The 22,458-nt window shown below is 36.1% G+C and overlaps 1 long non-coding RNA gene across 1 annotated transcript; it reads left to right on the forward strand.

Moving 5' to 3' along the window:
- Nucleotides 1-229: 229 nt before the first annotated feature.
- LOC131275914 (uncharacterized) lies at nucleotides 230-7,414 on the forward strand. Its single transcript, XR_009183388.1, has 3 exons — nucleotides 230-312; nucleotides 4,196-4,496; nucleotides 7,186-7,414. It is a non-coding gene; the product is annotated as an uncharacterized lncRNA (long non-coding RNA).
- Nucleotides 7,415-22,458: the final 15,044 nt, after the last annotated feature.

The raw sequence follows: 22,458 nt of genomic DNA on the forward strand, positions 1-22,458 counted from the left end.
GGGAAGTACGAAGCTGAGGCTCAGGGAGGCGGTGCTTTCCCCTGCAGGCTGGCCCCGTGCAGGGCGGCGGCTGCTCCTTGGACTTCCGGCGGCGCCATCAGCTTTCTCTTCCGGGTTGGGATGACCTTCGATTTCCTGCTTCCGTGCCTGTCTATCTGTCTGATGTTCATTCTGTTTTTAATATTAATAACTCCAGTGATGAGATAAAGACCCATCCTGACCGAGGCAGTCAGCACTGTGGGTGAAAGGTCCTACTTGCCATGGGGCCACACCCACAGGGAAGGACTAAATTTCAGAAGATGCTCTTCTGGGGTACGTAGCTGCAACCCACTGCGAGGATAGAATGCTTTGTTGTTTTAGGGGAGACAATTTGAGACCTGTTGAGGATGACAGACAAAGTTTTTTGAAGGGTTGCATGAAAATCATCTGCGCACAGTGGTTTCTATCTAAACAGTAAATCTCAATAGCTGAAAACAAAATGGTATAACAGCATTGAGGTTAAAAGTACATTCCCTCACTTCTCAGGTATAAAATTAGCATCTTCAGTCAACTCTTGTATCAGCAATGGACTTAAACTTTCTTTCCTTTAAATCCTTAGAAACACGAAAAATGCGTTACTTCTTTTATAACATTTATGATTTTGAGTCATGTATTCAAGATTTCTAACTACTAGACAATCATTTTCAGGGAGGTCTCTGTTCCTGACTCATTCTCCTTTCCCCTTTATGCTAAACACTCTGCTTTACATGCAGTAGATGCTCAAGTGTTATTTGTTAAATAAGTAAATAAATGCTCTCACGATTCCTTAAATACTGAGAACCCAAATGTACCCATTTGTCATTGCAACTTCCAGTCAGCTTTTTCAGGAGCTAAGATTTTTTTTCAGATAATAAACTTTATTTTTAAAGAATTTTTAGATTACAGAAAAGTTGCCTTGAAAGTATTAAGATATTTTTAGTCTATCACAAATGAATCCTAATTTTGGATGTACTGTCATAATATGGCAGTAGATGCCTTTAACTGGCACATTTTTCTGATAAATTTGTAAATATTATCATTCTCTGAGATTCTCATTTTCTGCTCAAGATAATATAATTGAAATATCCATGACTTAAAGATATATCCTGGAAAAATTATAATTCATTTACAAAAAACGGTAAAAAATAGCATCATAAAACACATATGTAGAGATGATCTATATAAAACAAACAATATACAGAAAAAGTAGTATCCAAGGAGGGGAGAACATGTAACATCACAGTACATTTATGTATCTGCTTTCTTTTGTTTCCACTTTAGGTCGTGCATGAGAGGACATACATTGATAGTTAATGTACTCATTTCCTCTCAGCTAGCTCTTATAACTTCTAATTCATTTCCTACTTTTTAGCTTCTTCAATGCATTTCATCCAACACCAAGGAGAGTACCTTGAGCCTAGAAAGCACTTAATATATTTTTGCTAATTTGAATACCCATTTCCATAGCCAAAAAGATAAATAGATGTAAAATTAGCTTCTAATGTGCTTGACCCAATCATTGATTATCCCTCACATAGAGAAGAGTTCTGATTTAAGGATCATATCAGAATAATGCTAACTGCTACAATAGATAAATCCCAACATGTCAGCGGCTGAACAAATGAATGATTTCTTGCCCACACGACGCTCAAGGGAGTTATTTCTGATTGTCAGGTAGGCTTTCATGTGGCCATGGAGGGACCCAGTCTCCTTCATACCATGGTTCTGCGCTGCTCCAGGATCCAGAGTTCTACCTGTTCAACCAGTAGCTGGTAAGAGCACACTGTTGACTCCCACTCCAATCCCACCATCTAGAAATCAGCTACAAGGCCACACCTCAGAAAGGAAGCTGAGCAATGTAAAATAACGCTGTCTAGAAAGGAAAGAAAATAAGTTTTGTGCAGCGAGACTGTTGCTGGTGCATAAATGATTTACCAGTCCTTTATATTATATATTTTAACTTATCCCTGCCATGAGTATTAATATTCCTTTTGCCAAAGTTCCTCATGCACTCATGTTTGACTACAACATAGAAATAACACGCTCTGTAAGAGATGACTATTTATTCTTAAATGTCCAGTTATTCTTTTCCTCGATTTCCATATACTTTCTTGAACAATTGACTGAGTAGTCGTCACAATCCCCTCATGAGAAAAAGTGCCAGCTGTTGTTACTAATGAAGGTTTCCCACAGTTGTAATGTTTTTAGAAATGCCAAAGAAATATTTTTCTGTGAATTTATTTGCTTGAAATAAATTAAAAATTCGCTTATTCCAGCAGTTGCGTCAGTCTTCGCTGGTCTGTTGAACTAGATCTCCAAGTCACATGCACCCAGCTCTCTTACTATCCCCAGCACTTTCATGCAAGCCCTCTCAGTTATTTTCAAGTCAAGTTGCAATGACTTCTACTCTGGTTAGAGTCCCACTTGCTGCGTCATAAAGCTGTCTTCAGCATAATTTAGGAGCCATTTTGATAGCTGTATTTGAAACCCACAGATGTCTAGGTAGTAAAAGTCCCCCTGGAGTACACTGCCATGCGATTTGGAACTCCTTGAAAGTCATCCTATATTTTTCACTTTTGCTCTCTCTTAGTCCCAAGGGCCTGTAGCAGGTGCAGCAGATGCCTACTGGAATTTCTCCTTTCTTGTTCCTTCTTTGTGTCCTTTCCTAACACTTGAAATTTTTTTCACTAACAAATTTCAGTCCCCTGACAATACCAGTCTAAATAACACCTTGAATATAACTAACTCCTTCTAAAGAGGTCAAAAGGATTCATACCTGATGTATTTTCAATACATTATGAAAGACATTAAAGGAAGATGATATTGATTCCATTATATACCAGAATTCTGAGAATTCACAGGTAAAGTATAACCATTACAATGTACTAATAATATATAAAATTCATATATGCTGTTTCAACCCCCACAAATGAGAATTCATAGGAAAAAAATCATTTGGATTTTTAAAAAATTTTGTTATTTTATTTTTTAGAGGCACCAGGGATTGAACCTAGGACCTTGTACATGCAAAGCAGGTGCTCAACTACTGACCTATACTTTCTCTGCCATTTAGATTTTTAACAGAGGCATTTAAGTGTTGCCATCTTTCCAAATGCTTTATTAAATACCTTTTACGTGCTCTTGGTCAAATTGATTTGCATTTCACCATGTGAAATGTCAATCACCCCCCTGGAATTTAGCATCCTTTTTAATGTTATTCTAAAATCTACTGTTTCTTACCCAATTCCTGCTCCTTGATCAAACAAATACACACACATACACACACACATAACTGGTATAAAATTAAGTAGAGCTTCAGATACCAAGAACCCCATGCCACCCATGTTTTCTCGGGGCTGAATATTTTAGCCAACATTTATTTCTTATGTGATTTGTACTTCTTGATTTGCCAAAAGAAAACAGACTAAATATAGAAGCTAGAATCCCTGAGCATAATGAGAACCTGAAACCCCTTTCACTATAACAGAAGGAAAAATACTACTAGAGGATCATAAAACCAACTCTGGTAACATAAACCCTATAGAGAGACCAAAAATTCTTGGCAACCTTCTTCCATCACACAAACACAGTTCATTCAAACAGGAAGAAACAAAGTCCCTCCCAGGGAGCAGTTGTGAGAGCAGTATTATTTTGGAGACAGTGCTTATCACACGTACACACAAAGGATTTTCCATTTCAAAGGTCATGTTTCCATACACCAATAATATAAATCACCCATTTACTGCATAAACTATTAAACATCAAAATTAATAGTGCATATTAAAAACAAATACATTTTACGATTTTAGTGTTTACTAAATAGCTTTTGAAATTTCCCAGATTTTTATGAAAATTTTCCTTCATAGAACTATTTGTGGCTCTGAAATAAAGTGACACAAGGAAAGGAGTTTGTGGCCTTGGTAATTGTTGTTCATTCATAAATCTCAGATCCTAGAGTAAGGCCTGGCTGGTAGGTACATAGTTAAGTGTTTGCCTTTGAAAAATTGATTATAAATTTATTTTGGAGACTGTCATGACCCATTGTTTTCCCAAGTGTTTTTTCCCTTACAGAAATATTATCAACTGAAATTGTACATATTGCCATTCATAAACATATTAGATATCTCAATTTGATTAGCTAAAATCTACCCTCTAAATTCTCTTTCTTTTAATTCAGGAAATCACAGACATTGACCAGAAAATTTGTGGACTCGATTGACCTATTACTCTCCAGCCAGAGAAGACGTACAAGCCAAAAATTAATTGAGTCTGGTGGAACTCTTTCCTCATTTTTCTGCAAGTGACTTGGCATGTGGGTGCCAGAGGAGCAAGATGATTCACTAAAAATGACTGCAATCAGTTTCTTGACTGTAGCTCAGCCACAGGCCTGAGGAAGAAACAGGCATCGATGCCGTATCGTCTTTCTCTACATAGTTTTCTGTGGTCCTAAAACACCATTTAGAATGGAATATTTAAATGTGAGTGCATAATCTGGTCCAAGGTATACTATTGCTGTACCCAGAGATTTCTTCTCTAATTTCTTCTGCAGTTTCTAAATTTTTTTAGCTTAACTTCTATTTTAGTCACATGAATTTAGACAATGAAGGCAGTTTGATAATATTAGGTTTCCATTTTTATTATGTCACTACATATTAGGTTGCTTTTACTAACTTGTACTGAGGAAGCCTAAGTGGTAGCCTGTTGCTAAGAGTTTGTCTTCATACTCAAAGCTACTTGGGATACCTGTACTGCACTTTCAATGTCCTTTGGAATGATACAGTTGAGAGAGAATTTTACAAAATAATTTTTATAGGACTGTCTCAAATCTTAAATTAAGGGGAGTTTAAGTTCTCCCTGACATGCCTTTTCATGATTTCTTACCCATGTTTCACTATATCAGGAAGGAGATCGAAATGTGGGAAAAGGGATCCTTTAGAAGTTTAACTTCCAGATAGCTGTAAGTCTCCCCCCCATCTTCTCAGAAAAATGATACTAAACAGGTGCCAATATCTTGGAACATCTTTTTAGTTATATGAACAGATAAGCAAACATCAAGGTGTCTACCCCACTGGCTAGTATGCTACCTGGAAGTCCATTCATAAATGTAAGGATAGATCTGTGGTTTTGCACTCATAATGTATGAATGTGTGATTTGAGACAAGAACTACATATTGTGCGGAGGCAGAGGGGCACAAGAACATAGATAATGTATACTTTTGAAGTTTAACTTTACAGCAAAACAAATGAGATTGTTACAGATTTAGGGTGTTAAATTTAAGCCCCATGGCAACGACAAAGAAAATAGAGAATATGCAAGCCCATAGAGTCAGGAATTAGAGTACAGGTTGGCAAGGAAGAGGGCAGGGGAAGTTAGGGTATAGTGTTTCTGTTTGGGGATATGGGAAGGTTTTAGTAATGGAAAGTGTTGAGGGCACCACATTATTGTGAATGTGTCTAATTCCATCGATGGTATGCTTGGGGGTGGTTGAGTGGGAAAGTTCATGTTGTATATATGTTCCTGTTATTTAAAAACAAAAGCAACTAAAGAGAGAATGACAAGTAAATACAGGACATGATATTCATGGGATCTAGAAGGGGAGGAGAAAAGGCTCAAAGGGACATAGCAGGATATATGAAAATTTGGAATATAGATTGTAAGCTTTGTATCAGTGTTAAATATCTTGACCTTGAAAGGTTGCACTTAACAAGTTAATATCCTTGTTCTTAGAAAATGTACATAACAGTACTAAGTGTCCAAGGAACGTGATGTATCGAACTTAACACTCAATAGCTCAGAAAATGAATTGATAGATGAGAGGAAGGAAGGAAGGGAGGGAGAGAAAGAGGGAAGGTCAAAATGTTAAAATTGGTATCCATCTAGGGACAGAACTATATTGGAACTCTCCATGTGAGGTTGGCATTATTTTTATTTTATAACTGACCTCTAAGTTTAAAATATTTCCAAATAAAATGTTTAAAAAGTATAAGGAAGAAATAGTAAAAATAAGAACAAAGATTAATGAAATAGAAAACAATTATTGAGTAGAGAAATAAAACAAAGCTTAATGTCTGTCCTTTGAAGACTAATGAAATTAAACCCCTTAGTAAGACTTATAAATACTAAATTAAATGGTACAAATTGCCAATGATAAAAATGAAAGCTAAAGTACCACTATAAATCTTACATACATAAAAACCTGTTATGAGAATATTTATGAACAACTCTTTGCCAATAACATTTAAAACTTAGATTACATTAAGCAGTTTTTAGAAATCCAAATAACCAAACCTACTATTAAAATAGAATATATGAAATATTTTCTCTATATATTGAAAATTAAATAAATAACTAAAATCTCATCATAAAGAAAACTGTGCTGAAGTGGCTCTATTACTGAATTCTTCCAAATATTCAAAGAAGAAGTACACCAAACTTTTAGAGAGACTAAAATAAGATGTAACAATTTCCACTATTAATGTGTTGTGAGGCAAGAACAACATATATCTAAAATACGATGAGGGCGTGGTAAGAAAGGAAAATGTATGGGAAAATTTCTTTCATGAACATAGATGAAAAGTCCTAGAAAAAATATTAGCAAATAAAATCAAGAGATAGATTAAAAGATAATGCATTTCTGCTTCTGAAGAGAGTGGATTAGATTGTGGGAGGCTAAACCTCTTACCAAAACAACACATAAATCCTTTTAAATGTTGAAAATCATAAGAGAAATACTTAAAAGAGAGAACTAGTGGGCCTAATACTCTGAGCAATGTTCTGCAGACACATTATCCTTATGGCTTATGCCAATTTTAGGGACAAAACAAAAGTGAAGACACCCGAGCCGCTGTTGCAAATTAGAGAAACTAGCAGAGCTTTCAGCCATCTCATAGGGCTCAAGAGACAAAAGGAACCTTTGAGGGCCTACAAAGGCACGATCTCTGCCCCCTGAGATGTCTACACTCTTTCAAAGCTGTGTGGGTAAGAGGCTTAAAATCCAAGAAGATCTATATCTTCAAAAAATTTACAATTTACATAAATGATGTGGTAGGGAGTGGAGAGTGGATTACATGGGAAACTCTTATGTTTCTTGTTTTTTTTACATTTTTTAATGTAATATTCTTTGTGATCTATTAACTTTAATTAAATTTTTTTTTTTTTAATCCAAGAAGAAAGCAAGCAGAGGTTTCCACAATTTCACAGTGTGAAAGAGCAAATGGAGAGCTCAGGAGGGGTCCGTGAGACAGAAGGCACTCAACCCTAGCAAGCCACACCTGCTGCACCATGAGACAGACAAGACCAGAGGTTTCTCCTACAAAACACATAACTACCCTCAGTTCACTTCACTTCCTAGCAATTACTGTGATTATTGGCTTGCTCTTGCTCCCTGACAGAGGAGACGGCAAATCTTCCATAGAACTTCTACATTGCTTACAAAATGTGTATGATTCAATAAAAAGGATTAAGCAAGCCAAAATAAAGAACATATAGCCTCACACCAAGTAGTAGTAATAGTAATAATAAAAAAAATAATAATAATAAGGTGGAAGGAAAAGGAGGGGGGAGATGAGGATGGGAGAGGGGGTAGAAGGGGCGGGGGAGAGCCTGGAAGGAAGAAGAGGAGGAGGGGAAGGAGAGGTTGGAGGAGAAAGAGGGGGAGAAGGAGGACATAAATTCATAGCTGATCCAGAAAAAAATATTTTTAAAGAAATGATTAATTTGTTTGAGAAAATAGGGGAAATTGTGGAGAAAAGCGATGGAAATTTGGAAAACTGAATAGAAGACAAAGACAAAAAGTGCTTCTTTGAGGGGAAAAACAAAAAAAACTCATAAATACTTAGCAAGAACAATTTCAATGCACAAGGAAGAGAGCACCAGTACCAATCCGAGGCAATCAAGAGGAGAGTGCCACAGAAGTTTACACGAATATTAGAAACACAAGTTCACACCTGTATTTTTGAAAACTTGCTTGCAATAATTCATTTCCTTGAAAAATTCCACTTACCAAACAAAACATAGTAAGAAATAGAATATTTGGTTGGTCATAATGCTGCTAAACTTTTTATTTCATAAAAATACCTCTTGGAAAAGAGAAATTCTGACCCAAGTGCCTTCACCATTAAATTCTTCCAATAACTGAAAAAAATATGCCAATCTAACTGCATTCTTTCATGAAGCCAGTTATTACATTGATGACAAAGTATGATAAGGACATAAAAGAGGAAATTTGCTGACTGATATCTCTCATGAACACAGATACAAAATTCTAAACAAAACAACAGTTGAATTCTGCAATATATAACAAAGAGTCTTTTGCCCATTTTTTAATTGGGGCATTTGTCTTTTTATTGTTGAGTCACAACATCTCTTTACATACCAGGGATATTAAGTCTTTATCAGATATATGATTTCCAAATATTTTCTCCCATTGAGTTGCCTGACTTTTCACCCTTTTGACAAAGTACTGTGAGGTGTAGAAGTGTTTAATTCTGAGGAGGTCCTATTTATCTATTTTTTCTTTTGTGGCATGTGCTTTGGGTGTAAGGTCCAAGAAACCACCACCTACAATAAGTCTTTAAGATGTTTTCCCACCTCTTCTTCTAGTAGTTTTATGGTCCTGACTTTTATATTTAGGTCTTTGATCCATTTTGAGTTGATTCTTGTATAGGGAGTAAGATAGGGGTCCTCTTTCATTCTTTCAGCTATAGATATCCAGTTGTCCCAGCACCATTTGTTGAAGAGACTGTTTTGTCCCATTACTATTAACTTGGTAAGTTTGTCAAAAATCAGTTGACTGTATAGGTGATGGTTTATTTCTGGGTTCTCAATTTTATTCCACTGAGTGATGTGTCTATCTTTATGTCAGTACCATGCTGTTTTGACCACTGTAGCTTTGTAATATGCTTCAAGGTCAGGCAGTGAAATTTCTCCCAGATCGCTCTTCTGTTTTAGAATGCTTTTGGCTATTAGGTGCACTTTCCCTTCCAAATGAATTTGGTAAGTGCCTTTTCTAATTCTGTGAAGTAAGCTGTTGGGATTTTGATTAGTATTGCATTGAATCTATTAATCAGTTTGGGTAAGATTGACACCTTTATGATATTTATTCTTCCAATCCATGAACATGGACTATCTTTCCATTTGTTTATGTCTTTTAAAATTTCTTTTAGCATTATTTTGTAGTTTTCTGCATATACGTCCTATACTTATTTGGTTAAATTAATTCCTAGGTATCTGAGTCTTTTTGTTGCTATTGAAAATGGAATTTTTCCCCCAATCTCCTCAGATTGTTCAGTATTAGAGTACAAAGACATTACTGATTTTTGCGTGTTGATCTTTTATCCTGCCACTTTGCTGAACTCATTTGTTAGCTCAAGTTGTTTTGTTGTGTGGATTCTTCAGAATTTTCTAAGGATCATGTCACCCACAAACAGTGAGAGTTTTACTTCCTCTTTTCCTATTTAAATGCCTTTATTTTTTTTCCTGTCAAATTGCCTTAGCTAGAACTGCTAGTACAATATTTGTGTGTGTGTGTGTTTATACATTGTATTTTTCTTTTTTTGTCTTTATTTATTTTTTAGTGTTACATTAAAAAAATATGAGGTCTCCATATACCCTCCACCCCCCTCACTCCACTCCTCCCCCCATAACAACAACCTCCTCCATCATCATGAGACATTCTTTGCATTTGGATGTGGACCATTGACCATGAGCTGCAGCGGTGCTTAGAGATGTATTCACCAAATGCAATGAACGTCTAGTACAATATTGAATAACAATGGTGACAGTGGGCATCTTTTTTCTTGTTCCTGATCTTAAAGGGAAAGCTTTCAACCTTTTCCCATTGAATACAAAATAAAGTTAATAAACAAACAAAAATAAAGTATGACAATAATAATTTATCACAATAAGGTGTTTATTTCAGAAATGTAAGTGTGGTTTAATATACAAAAATTTACTGATATATGACAATAATAGAGAAAAGGAAAAGTTGAAATGATTATCTTAATAGTTGAAAACAATGCATTAATTAGCAAACAGGAATAAAATGATCCTTATTTCATATATTTACAATATCTACAGAAAATATATTGGATCGTTTATTCTGCTTAAGGAAATTTTGCCTTTTTACCAGATCAGTTTATCTTCATGTTTATATCTAGAATCCATCTGGAAATTTTTCCATGTAGTATGAGGTAAAGGGTCAAAGTTAGTTTTTTTTTTTTTTTTTGTATATGCATTGCTCTAGGATAATTTATTAAACAGATCATTCTTTCCCCAGTGTACTACACTGAGAATTTTGTTAAAAGATAGGAGGCTGTTTGTATGGGTCTGTTTTAGATCTTTTATTCTATTCCTCATGTCTGTCCCACTTTGTGGCACAGCCTAACTTAAGATAATTTTACAAATATTTTGATATCTTATAGTATAAGTCTTTCTTTCTACTTCAAGATTATGTTGAGCATTCTTGGTTCTTTGCTTTTTCATATAAATTTTAGAATCAGATTTTCAATTTACCCTCCCCCAAAATATCCTATTGAGATGGATATTGAAATTGCATTGAATATATAGATGAATTTGGAGGGAATTAATATCTTTACAACAATTAGTCTTACAATATAGGAACAAGGTCCACACTTTAATTTAGGTCTTCTCAAATTTCTCTCATTTATATTTTTATGATTTTCTGTGTAGCGGCCATGCGTATCCTTTCTTATTTGATATTTTTAATGCTATCATAATGGTAATTTTTCACAAATTTTTTTCCCCAGTCCATTCCTGTCACATAAAGATACTATTGATTTTTAAAAAAATTTTATTCAGAAACCTGGATAAATTGATTTATTATTTCTAATAGTTTGTTTCTATATTCTCTTGGATTTTCTATGACTACAGTAATATCATGTGGGAAAAACATGACATAATTTTTTCCTCTTTTCCAGTACTTAACATTATTTTGCCTTATTATACTGGCTTTGACTCCCCAGTAAAATCTTGAGTAGGAAAAGTGATAGTGAGCATCAAAAACACTATAAAGAGCATGAAATCAAAGCACACCCCTCCTCCTTATCCTACAGAATGTGCAATAGAAAATGAAGGACGCTGTGCTCAAAAGGAGATCCAATGGCTTGTGGCATGTACATATTTGAAGGGCAAGTATGACAGTCATTACAAAATACAAGGATTTATGCCTAAAATTCCTTGATTCATGTTCTAAGCTCACTGAGAAAGTGATCATTTCAAATAAAATCTGGATATGAATAATAATAATACTTTATGATAGAGTTGTATGACTCAAGTGAGATAATATATAAAAGTAATGCATATAAAACAAAGTATTTTCTAGGGGTCAGTGTGTTTTCTTCCCATATTTTTTAAAAACTGGAAGATCTTTTAGATCTGTGCCTAAAGACAATGTTCTTTTCTGTGTTCTCATAATTGTTACAAAATAAATTTGACCATGGATCAATGATGGAATTTATTTCCTACAGAGGAAATCTCTAGAGCTGTAGTCAGCTTGTGATCAATTTTAAGGCCAACAAGTTCTGGCCATGCTCTTAGATATGTACACATATACTTTTCAGTGCTCGAGAGAAACAAGGTACCAAACACAGGCCGGTTCATAAAATCAGCTGTCACCCTAAGCAAGTACTGTTTTGTCTCTCCTCACCTTATGAGGGATTTAGCATGTTATCTTACAGACACAGTTGTACAGAATGTGAAAATGGGTAGGTAATAGTTGTTTGCTTCCTAAAAATTCAGGGTACTGCTAGGAAGAATTCTAAAGAGCAATGTATAGGCATGTTTTTATGATGTTATCACAATCTTCCTTTGCCACATGATTCAAATGTTTCTAAACTCCCAAAGATGTGTAAATATTATTCTTTGAAATCCTATAAAAAGAAAGAAGAGAGATGTGAATTACCTTAAAAATTTTTTTAAATTAAAAAAAGAAACTTTAAAAATAAACAATACACTGCTTTTGAAGATAGACTAGAATCAAAAGCAAAATTTACCTGGAACATTATGATTCCCACTTACTTACAGAAAACAGGACAGTGTTTTACACAAAACTCATCTCAAATAGTAGTTATCTTGAAAAAAGGGGACCTTTATATTTAATAACTTTGGAGCTAAAATAAAAAATAGAAGGGACTGAAAGAAAGCAACAACATCATATTGTTACTATAGTCATTATTCATCTTTTCATCTCCAGACCCACTTTGTACATGGATAATACAAACTCTAGCCTTCTTACAGCTCTACTCACAATATTCCCTTAAGTCTAATTCTATGTTTTCACCATGCTCGAGACAATTCTTCATAGGTCTCTCCTGTTTCTGTAAGTCTTGTGAAGTGAGGAACTATTTCTTTGTTCCAGGATATCTTTACAAGAATGTTTATGTGACAGTTTGAAGGTTAGTTTGTGAATCCCAGAGAAGAACAAATTCATAAACAAATCCATTTCTATGGGTGTGGGTCCTTTGATTGCATTAAGAGGCCTTTTGATTAGATCACTTGAATAACTCAATTTAAGGCCTTTGATTGGACTGTGTCAGTGACTTGTAACCTAGGGTATATCTCCACCATCTTGCTGGGATCCTATATAAACTGAGAACTAGAAGCAGAACACAGAGAGAGACAGCTGCCATTTTGACCCTGCCACATAAGAGAGAGGAGCACCTGCAGTGGCAGAAAGACAATGAAGCCCTGAAAGACTGAGAGAGGTCCTGGAGGTCAAAGGGTGAAATCAGTGGAGCATAGAGGCATGGAAAGAGGACCCTGAGAAGCTAGGCCCATGGAGCAGCTCAAAGCTGAGGAGATGAACCCTGCCATGTGCTTGTTCACCCAGAGCTGAGCCTGGGGAGAAAGCAGCCTGGAGGAGATGGCAGAGACCCAGATGGAGAGCCACCATTTTGCCTCACCTCATAGCAGGAAACCAGGATGGGACCAGTAGCTGACCTTTGGTGGGAATACATCTCTAATGATTCCTTGATTTAGACATTTTCACAGCTTCAGAACTGTAAACTTTTTCCCTAGTAAACTGCCCGTTATAAAAGCCAACCCATTTCTGTTATTTTTGCATTAGAAGCCTTAGCAAACTAAAATAGCTTATATGGTGAACAACCTGGAAAAATAGAGACAGTGTTTCCTCTGGAGCAAAGGGCAGGCATGCTAGCTGACCATTATAAAATATTCGCCCCCCAAGCTTAGGTTTAGGTGTCATTTGGCTTTTCATTGCATTGCCCTGAGGGAATTATTGCTTAGGGAACTGGAGCAAAAAGATGGTACACTGGCTACTGCCATTGTTACAAGTCTTTCATTGCTGACCAAACCAAAGAGTTTTGTGTTGTCTATGAGTATCTGTGACAGGTTAACTTGTTATTTTGCAAGTAGAATAAAATCTTAGCCATTTCTCAGGTATTGCCATACCACAAAGATTTGACACAAGCTTCAGAGTCACTCAGATTTGAAACTTCAGAGTTAATTTTTACTGCCTTGTCCATCTCTATCCTCTTATCTAATTAATTGACAAGGAACCCAATAAAAAAAGCAAAATAATAATAATATAATAATATAGTAATAATAATCACTTAATAACTAAACCTAGTTGGTAAGTGCATTATTATCTCCATTTTATATAAAATTTGAGGCATAGGGAGAATAAATAACTTTCCTTAGGTCAACTACTGCCAACTACTGGAGTTAAGATTCCAACACACCTGACTTGTTCTGTCCACCTGCATTCTTAAAAACTCTTCCATATGTCTCTTTATTATATTTCCTTCTTTGCTTCCTTCTTTCTTCTGGCACTTTCATTTCTAGGCACTTGGGGAACTAGAAACTTCACAGTCTAATCTCATAATCCAACTGTGAAAATAGTCAAACAATTTACATTACTCTAACTAGACTGAGATAATCACTCTAGAGTTTTGAAAGAAGTAAAAGGGAGGTCAAGAAAAGGAGATTGATTCTATCTGAAAGGATCTAGGAATGGTTTTTAGAAAATAAAATGCCAATCTGAGTAAATTGGTGCCTTTGAAAATGTATGACCTCTAACCCCAATTTTGTTCTCAACACTGGTGGAAAAAATCTATATACTATGAACCAGCTTTACATCCTACTCTCCTCAGTGGTTCTTCTAATCTTCATACCTTTCTTTAACCTACTCCAAGATCAGCCACTCTTCTCTCAGTAGATAAGTGAATCAATTACTTCATGGAGACTTTAGGTTACCAGAACAATCTATCAATCAATCAATCAACTGGTCAATAATAAATATGCTTTTTTAATTTCCCTCAAACATATCTATGGTTATCCATGACTCCTCATTTTTTTCCCTCTCCTCTCTTTTTTGTCCACCTTTTTTTTAAGATTTATTTTATTTATTTCTCCCCACCCTCTCTTTGTTTGCACTTGCTGTATCTGTTCATCTTCCTTGATTTCTTTTTTTTAGGAGGCACTAGGAACCAAACCTGGGACCTCCAATGTGGGAGGGAGGCATCTAATTGCTTGAGTCACCTCCATTCCCTGCTCTGTTGTGTCTCTCATTATGTTTTTCTTCATGCCTCTTGTGTCAGCTTGCCACACCTACCCATTGCAGCAGCTCACTGTCTTACTTATCTTTCTTTAGGAGGCACAGGGAACTTCCACACCCTGCTTTTGTTGTGTCTCTCACTATGTTTTCCTTCTTATGACTATTGTTGCATCAGCTTGTTGCATCAGCTTGCTGCACCTGCCCATTGCACCAACTCACTGTCTTCTTTAGGAGGCACTGGGAACGAAACCAGGGGCCTCCCATATGGCAGAACCTCAATCGCTTGAGCCGCATCAGCTTCCCTTTCTTGTCCACTTTTAATTCTCCTCCCCACTCTTACAACCCTTGTATCCTAGATTCTATTTTCCAAAGGAAAAAAAAATTTTCATCAATTGATTAACTAATTCCTCTCATTCTTGACTTTTTAAACACCCTTTCTCTATGATACCCTTCCCCCTCTCTGTAGAAAATATTGAAATTTTTCTCTTTTTGGGACCTGTTTTAAAGTTTTCTATGAAATTCCTCATATTACTGAATATTCCTACTACTTTTGATATTGAAGATCATTTCCCTCTTAAAAGTGTCCTTTTTTTCCCATTTTTATTGTACAATCACTGCTAATCTTCCTCCTAGATCTATGAAAACTCTTTATCAAGCTTCCTCAAAGTTCACTTGCCCACTACACCACAAATATTTGCGTTACTCTGGACTATTTCCATGACCATCTCCTCTTCTTACTGAAGGGTCTCTTCCCAGATAATTTCAGTCAGACCCATATTTCCAGCTCCTGTATATCAGGGGTGGAATTTGATTGTTGCTGCCTAGAAATCTGAATTGAATTAAGAATGATTTTGAGATTAACCTTGAGTTTAGAAAAAGAAGATTATGATTAATTCAAGAAGGGTTCCATGGGCACAAATAGGTGCTGAGGCTGTCCAAATATCCCATATTTGTCATTCTTTACCTGTAGGCTGATGACTCCAGCATCTCTTTCTCCTGTTCAGACCCATATATGCAGCCACCATCTGACAACTCTATGTAGATTTAATAAGGAGACTTGAAACGAGATTTGCCAGAGCAGCAAATTTGAAATATAAGGACACAGTCCAAAAACGCTATTTTTTGCATGATTGATACATAGGCTACAGTGTCTAAAACCTGAATTCATCACCTTGTGCCTGACATCTTTCTAATGATTTCTTTGTTCTGGATAGGCTCATTCAAATTCAGGGCCACTGCATGCAGCTGCATAGGATGGATACTTCAAACTCCAGTGGGGTTCAGTCACATCAAGTACAATGTGAACGGCGCCCCACAGTCATGGCACAGCAGATCTGTTATTCCCCCTAGTCATCAGAGACAGAAACCCAAATGTACCCTGCATTCATTGATGTTCTTAAACCCAACGAGTCCCACATCCATTCACTCTACCCCACCCCCCAAAATGTCTTATATCTTCACACTCCCTCCCACTGTATTCAAGCTGTTTTGCCTCAGATGTGAACTATTAAAGGACCTATCCAACACCACAACAGAACAATACTTTTAAACATAAACTGATTATGTTTTCCATAATCCCTTGTATTCCAGCTATGCAAACCCCATGGCAGGGTAATACTTTTTAAACATAAACTGTTATAATATCCCCTTACTTCAAACACTCCACTGCCTCCCCATCAACCTTTTGGGACAAAATCTGAAACTACTTAGGAGGCACTCTGCCTTCCAAGATCTGGACTCTTTCCCTTTTCCATCCAGATCCAAGGCCAGTTCATTCCCAGTTCCATGCCTTCCCCACACCTGGCCCTTGTTGCTCCAACCTTGGAGAAAGGCATCTGGTTCATCACATGTGCCACAGTGCTTGCTAAACACCACCTTATCTCCTCTGTAATTTCAGCAGCTCCATTGTCCATTTCATGAGAGCATTATCAATTGTCTCTTACTACCCCTTCCCCTGGCTGTCTCCACTCTATTCACACCTTATTTATATTTATTAGTATTTAAATGAGCTATGTGCTTGTCTCTCTTTTCTGCTAGACTATGATTTCCTTCAGATTAGAGAAAGAGAATGATCTGCATTTGTATCCCAAGGGGCTAACACAGTAGCTGATGCACAATGAGGTTCTATAAATGCTTTTAAATGTATTAATAGAGGTTTTAAATACCACTCAATCTCTTGTTTCCATACTTTACTTTTCAAGTAAATTCATGAAATTAATATTAGCAAAGAGAAACTAGCCTATTTATAGTAGACATATGTATAGGTGAAGAGTAATTTCGGCTAATATATTTATATCTCTTCCTTACAAAACACATCTCATTAATAAAGTTGTTATAGAAGATTATTCAAGGCATCTTGCTTTAATTCAATAGTCAATGAACGTCTCTATTTAAAATCCTATTTCCTTGTTTCAAAATGAAAGGAAGAACAAAATCTCATTATTCTAATTCCATACTATAAAAAATGTTTAGGTGTTTTATAAGCTAGATTTTAAAAGAATAATATTTTTAATGATTCAAATATAAGGTTGTCAGATTTAACAAATAAAAATACAGGATATACAGTTAAATTTTAATTTTAAAGCAAATTCTTCTTTTGTTATGTCATTAAATTTTCAAATTCTAAGGCATTTTTTTCTTTTTGATAAATAAAAGAGGATAATGTTACTGAAATTGTATTCAATTGAAAATAATACCATGCTACTTTCTTGGTTTGTGGGTACTTTGTATTCTTCTGAGAAGCTGGACTGCACTATTCTAATTATTTATCATAAAGATTATTCTTTTGTGCTAACATTCATCCTGAATAGTGACCCTGAATAATCTCAGGGCAATTTCTTTAAAATAATTTCTATTTCTTACAGAACCTGAACTCACGTAGCTCTTTTTGGTGACCTGGACCAATTAGTCTAGCTAGGTATTCAACAAGGGTGAATCTAAGTTATTTCACACTTGGATTTTAATTAAATTATGAAAAATACTATGCTCTATTGCATACCCTAACACAAAGCTCAAGGAACAGCATTTCTGCTTGAAGGCTCTTAGACATCTGGTCACCCAGTAGATCTCCAAAGACCCCTGGACTGGCTTGTGTTCTTTTCCCTCCTGACTTTAAACATATATTTGAAGTCTAAGAGGAGGTCATTAAGGATATGCAAGAGGAAAAAAGATCACATAAAAATGTATTCACCCCCTCTAGAGGTGAAATATCATGCCTAGATAAAATTTGCACAATTTAAATAGAGTAAACAGGAAAAAAAAGTGTTTTATATAAAAGATTCTAAAACAAAAGACAAAGAAAGGGAAAAAGAATATAGCACAAGAAAAGGAGGAAAAGTGATTTCCTGAGGAAAGCAGAAAGACATTTCAGAAGCGTCTGCTTTATTATTTCAAAGAAAGCATAATATTTTTTGAAAAATGATGTCTAAAATATGAGATTATAAGACCACAGGTAGTAAAAGAAATATTACCAAGAGGCCAGCAGAAATTAAAAGAGAGTCAGATGAAATAAAGAAGAAATTGTTTGATTTTAATAGAAGCAAAAGTTTGATTACAGAATTTTAACCTGCATTAGAATCAGTAATGAACAGAAGCAACACTGCAGAAAATTGAATTAATAAAGTGAATGACAAGCTTGAGGAAACAGCCCAGTTTCCATGAATAAAAATGACAAAGAGTTAAACATACTGTGAAAGAAGATGCAAAATGTGTATATTGGACATGTAACTGCATATGACTTCTGTTCCTTCCAGAAGACACAGAACCCCTGAAAAAGAAACAACTCTAAAAGCACAACAGAAAAAAGTTTCCTGGAGCTGAAAAACCTGCATCTGCTGTTTGTAGAGATACTGAAAAGCAGCAAAATTATTTTTAAGGGAGAGTTAAACATCTAGATACCATCTGATGAAACCTTTGCACTTGAAGGAAAAGGAAAGAACCTTCGAAACATTGATGAAAAAAAAAATTAGAAATCCTCAGAAAGAAAATCAGTTTGACCTCAGATTTCTTCTTCTCAACATCAGATGCCAGGAAATATTTAGGCAAATCTTTCAAAACTATGTATAGAAAAGTTCATAACTTAAAAAGTCTATAGTTAGTAAATGATTCAACAAATATATTTTAGGGACCAATTTTAGAGCAAATGCTGAATTAGGTAGTGGCCATACTCAGTAAATTGTCAAGCATAATAGGAAAACTTAGAAGTAAACTCCCTGCATTCTTTATGGGTCATGGCATTCACAAGCATTTTAGCCGACCAAGTGATGAATCACATAAAGGAATTTCAAAAGAGAAAAGCTGCAAAAGTGAAGTAACTAGAAAATAATCAAGCAGGCATTTAAGTCTCTTCACTTCCTGTGGTTTGGTAGAAGGTGCTGTCTCAGAAAGGCAGCCTTCCTTTCCCTGAAAGATGAACAACCTGAATGACTTAGTTGAGGAACTTTCCTTATACTGAAGAATGGGGGAAAGGTGATAGGGAGAGAGGAGATAAATAAAATGCTAAATAATAAAGAGAGATGGCTCAGTGCTGTGAGTAAATGCAATTGCCTAAAAGTGGACCTGCCCTGTGGATCCCACAAATTCCTAGAAAACAAAAAGATTGAGTTCTCTTCTCCTAGAGGTCAGCATTCCCTTTCCTGGATAATAGATGGTCCTGTGGCTTCCAAGGGCACACCCTCCTTTTGTGTTATTCTGCCTGTGTGCCCCTTCTCTCCCTTTCCCAATGCTGTCCTCTGTAAACTCTCCACCTGTCAGTAGCTGTGGGCAAGAATGTGCTGCTTTTGATTCCAGAAGGGAGCTTTGCAATGTTCATCAATGGCCAATGCCCCATCCCAATGCTCGATGCAGCCACACCTGCCTATCACAGTCCAGAATCACAGACACGATTTTCAGTAAGGTCTGCTAAGTTTTGCCATTGAGTTACTGTATGGAAGTCCTGATGAGAAGCAAACAATTGCATTTATTTTTTTTTATTCATTTTTAAAAAAATATTACATTAAAAAAATATGAGGTCCCTATTCACCCCCACCGCCCCCACCCCACACACTCCCCCCACAGCAACACTCTCCCCCATCATCATGACACATCCATTGCATTTGGTGAGTACATCTCTGGGCATAACAATTGCATTTAATCCTACGTTTTTTCTGACTTTTATAATATAGACAGAATACATATATTATAAGATATAATACATATAATATAAGACAGAATACATACATCATTATTCTCTCTTGAAAGTTAATACATACAATGTCAAATAAGAAAATTGGTCTAAAATTTCAGCATAATCAATAAAATGGTTCTAATTTAAGAGAAATAAATGTAGCAATACTCCTGTATTTCATGAGGGTGTAAGGAGAATTGTTTCATTCTTGACATTGGCAATTAGAAAATATACATTCAAAAATATTTCGAAATATGTGGTGATTACTAAGGGTTGTATAAAAATAAGCTATAGGGAAGCCGACTTGCCCCAATGGATAGGGCATCCGTCTTCCACATAGGAGGTCCGCGGTTCAAACCCCGGGCCTCTCTGACCCATGTGCAGCTGGTCCATGTGCTGACGCGCGCAAGGAGTGCCATGCCATGCAGGGGTGTCCCCCGCGTAGGGGAGCCCCAAACACAAGGAGTGCGCCCTATAAGGAGAGCCACCCAGCGCGAAAGGAAGTGCAGCCTGCTCAGGAATGGCGCCGCACACATGGAGAGCTGACACAGCAAGATGACGCAACAAAAAGAAACACAGATTCCTGGTGCCGCTGATAAGGATAGAAGCAGTACAGAAGAACACACAGTGAATGGACACAGAGAGCAGTCAACTGAAGGGGGAAGAAAGGGAGAGAAAACAAAACAAAACAAAACGGGCTATATAGTTTTTATATTATTAGAGAATATATGAGAAGGAAAACATGCTTATAATACAAGTTAGGAAATAAAGAAAAAGTAAGAAAGCATGGAAAGAGGACAGAAGTGAGAGAGACTGAATAGGTCAAGACTCCAGACAAAATGGGAAATCTCCCCTTGAAAGGCAAGATTCTCAGGTTACACTATTTAAAGTTTCCATAATGAGATATCAACACCAGCACAACAAAGTGAAATACAGAAGTTAAAAATAAATCACTGATAGGATATATCAATCAACAATAACAAAAAGAAGACAAGGATAACCAAAAGGGCTGTGGTAGTAATAATAATAATAAAGTATAATTAACATCAAAATAAAGTTAAAGAGGTTTTCTATTAATGGGTATAATTCACCATGAAGATATAACAGTCAAGAATATATATCCACCCAAAAACGTACATTATAGAAATATGTAATGCAAAAACTCTTGGGAAAAAAAGCAAGAAAAATTAGAAGTCATGAAGAGAAACCAGGTGAATGGAATGACAGGATTGTTTACTTCCAGTATTCAAGAAAACAAACGTATTTGAACTAAGAAGAGAGTTCAGTGGAACACATGAGTTACAAAATATTATACAAACATCAATAGCCTCTCTTTAACCAGAAATAATAATCCAGAAAACAGGATGATAAATATCCCATTCCCAAAAAACAACTAGAAGACATTGCCAAGAAAATAATTTAAAATACATGCCATGGCATGTAGAAACGACAGGACCATACAGAATGTCCAAGAAGATAGGTTAAATAAATAGGCTACCTAGAGAGAAAAAAATCAATATGGGAAAAGTGCTAATTCTCCCAAATTAACTTCTAAGTGTTATGCTATTCGCTCTGTAGAATATAGAAGAAACTTCTAAATGATCACCAGTCCTTTTTCCTCGGCCTGCCTCCTTGGCAGCTGGTTTAGAGTCACGTAATTAGACGCTGCTGCAGCAGGTCACAGGTGGACGAGCTCCGTTCCCCGCCAGGCCCCCCCATCAGCACACAGGACTGCCCTCGGCTCGTCCCTTTCAGTGGTATCAGCACAAAACAAGAGGAGCCTGGGTCCTGGGTAACCTGCCACCTGCTTCACAGGTTGTGATTGAAGCAAGAAATAAGCCATTATTTCTGTTAGGTCAGTGAGGTTTTCTTTCTCACGGCAGCAAACATAAAGAAGACTGATAGAGGGCACAGAGTACACACAGTAAAGCGTTTCTGGGACATTCTTCTCCAGTCGAGAATTTTAGAAGTCTTTATGGTTCATTGTACTATCTTCCATGAAGCACTTAAGTATTTTACTGGAAGAAGGTGTTAGTCTAATAGTAATGAATATATTAAATCCTGTAAGTTACCCATGGATCAACAAACTTTACTTGATTACCAGTGCTATCCTGCAAAGCAATAGTCCATTTCAGGGGCTTGATTTTGATATGTTGTAGGGAATACCCAAGGATGTATTCTAGAGAACTCCCACTGAACAAAGGCTTTGAATGAGGTTCAAAGTACAAAGTGATATCAAGAGAAATTAATTCAGCAGAACAACATATTCATAAACACGAGGATCTATGACAAGGAAATCATGAGCAGATATAAAATCATTTCTTTGTAGAACTTCAGGCCACTGCCATTAGTGGTGTTTAAATGGAATTACTATGGACATATGTAAGAGTCCAATATTCTGCCAAGTTCTGCTTCAATTAAATCTAAAAATATCCTCCAACAGAGAAGCTAGGAGAGTTAAAACTTTTTCAGTGTTTTCAAAGGTAGACATCAAAGAGCACAGAGACCTCTGAGCAGACATGCAGATACAAAGCAAAACTACACTACCATGCACCTAAGGGTGCAGCTCTTTCTGAATGTCCGTTACAAAATGCACAGTGCTCCTTGATAAAAAGTATCTCCTTTAATTAATATTGTGGAAGATTATAATTAAAATTTAGCTGTTGAATGTGTGCATATGCAAAAACTGGGATATATTTGCAGGAAGCAATGAAAATCTTCATAACAGGCCACAACCCCTCC

This window comes from Dasypus novemcinctus, chromosome 25, assembly GCF_030445035.2.
Source record: "Dasypus novemcinctus isolate mDasNov1 chromosome 25, mDasNov1.1.hap2, whole genome shotgun sequence".
Classification (NCBI taxonomy): Eukaryota; Metazoa; Chordata; class Mammalia; order Cingulata; family Dasypodidae; genus Dasypus; species Dasypus novemcinctus.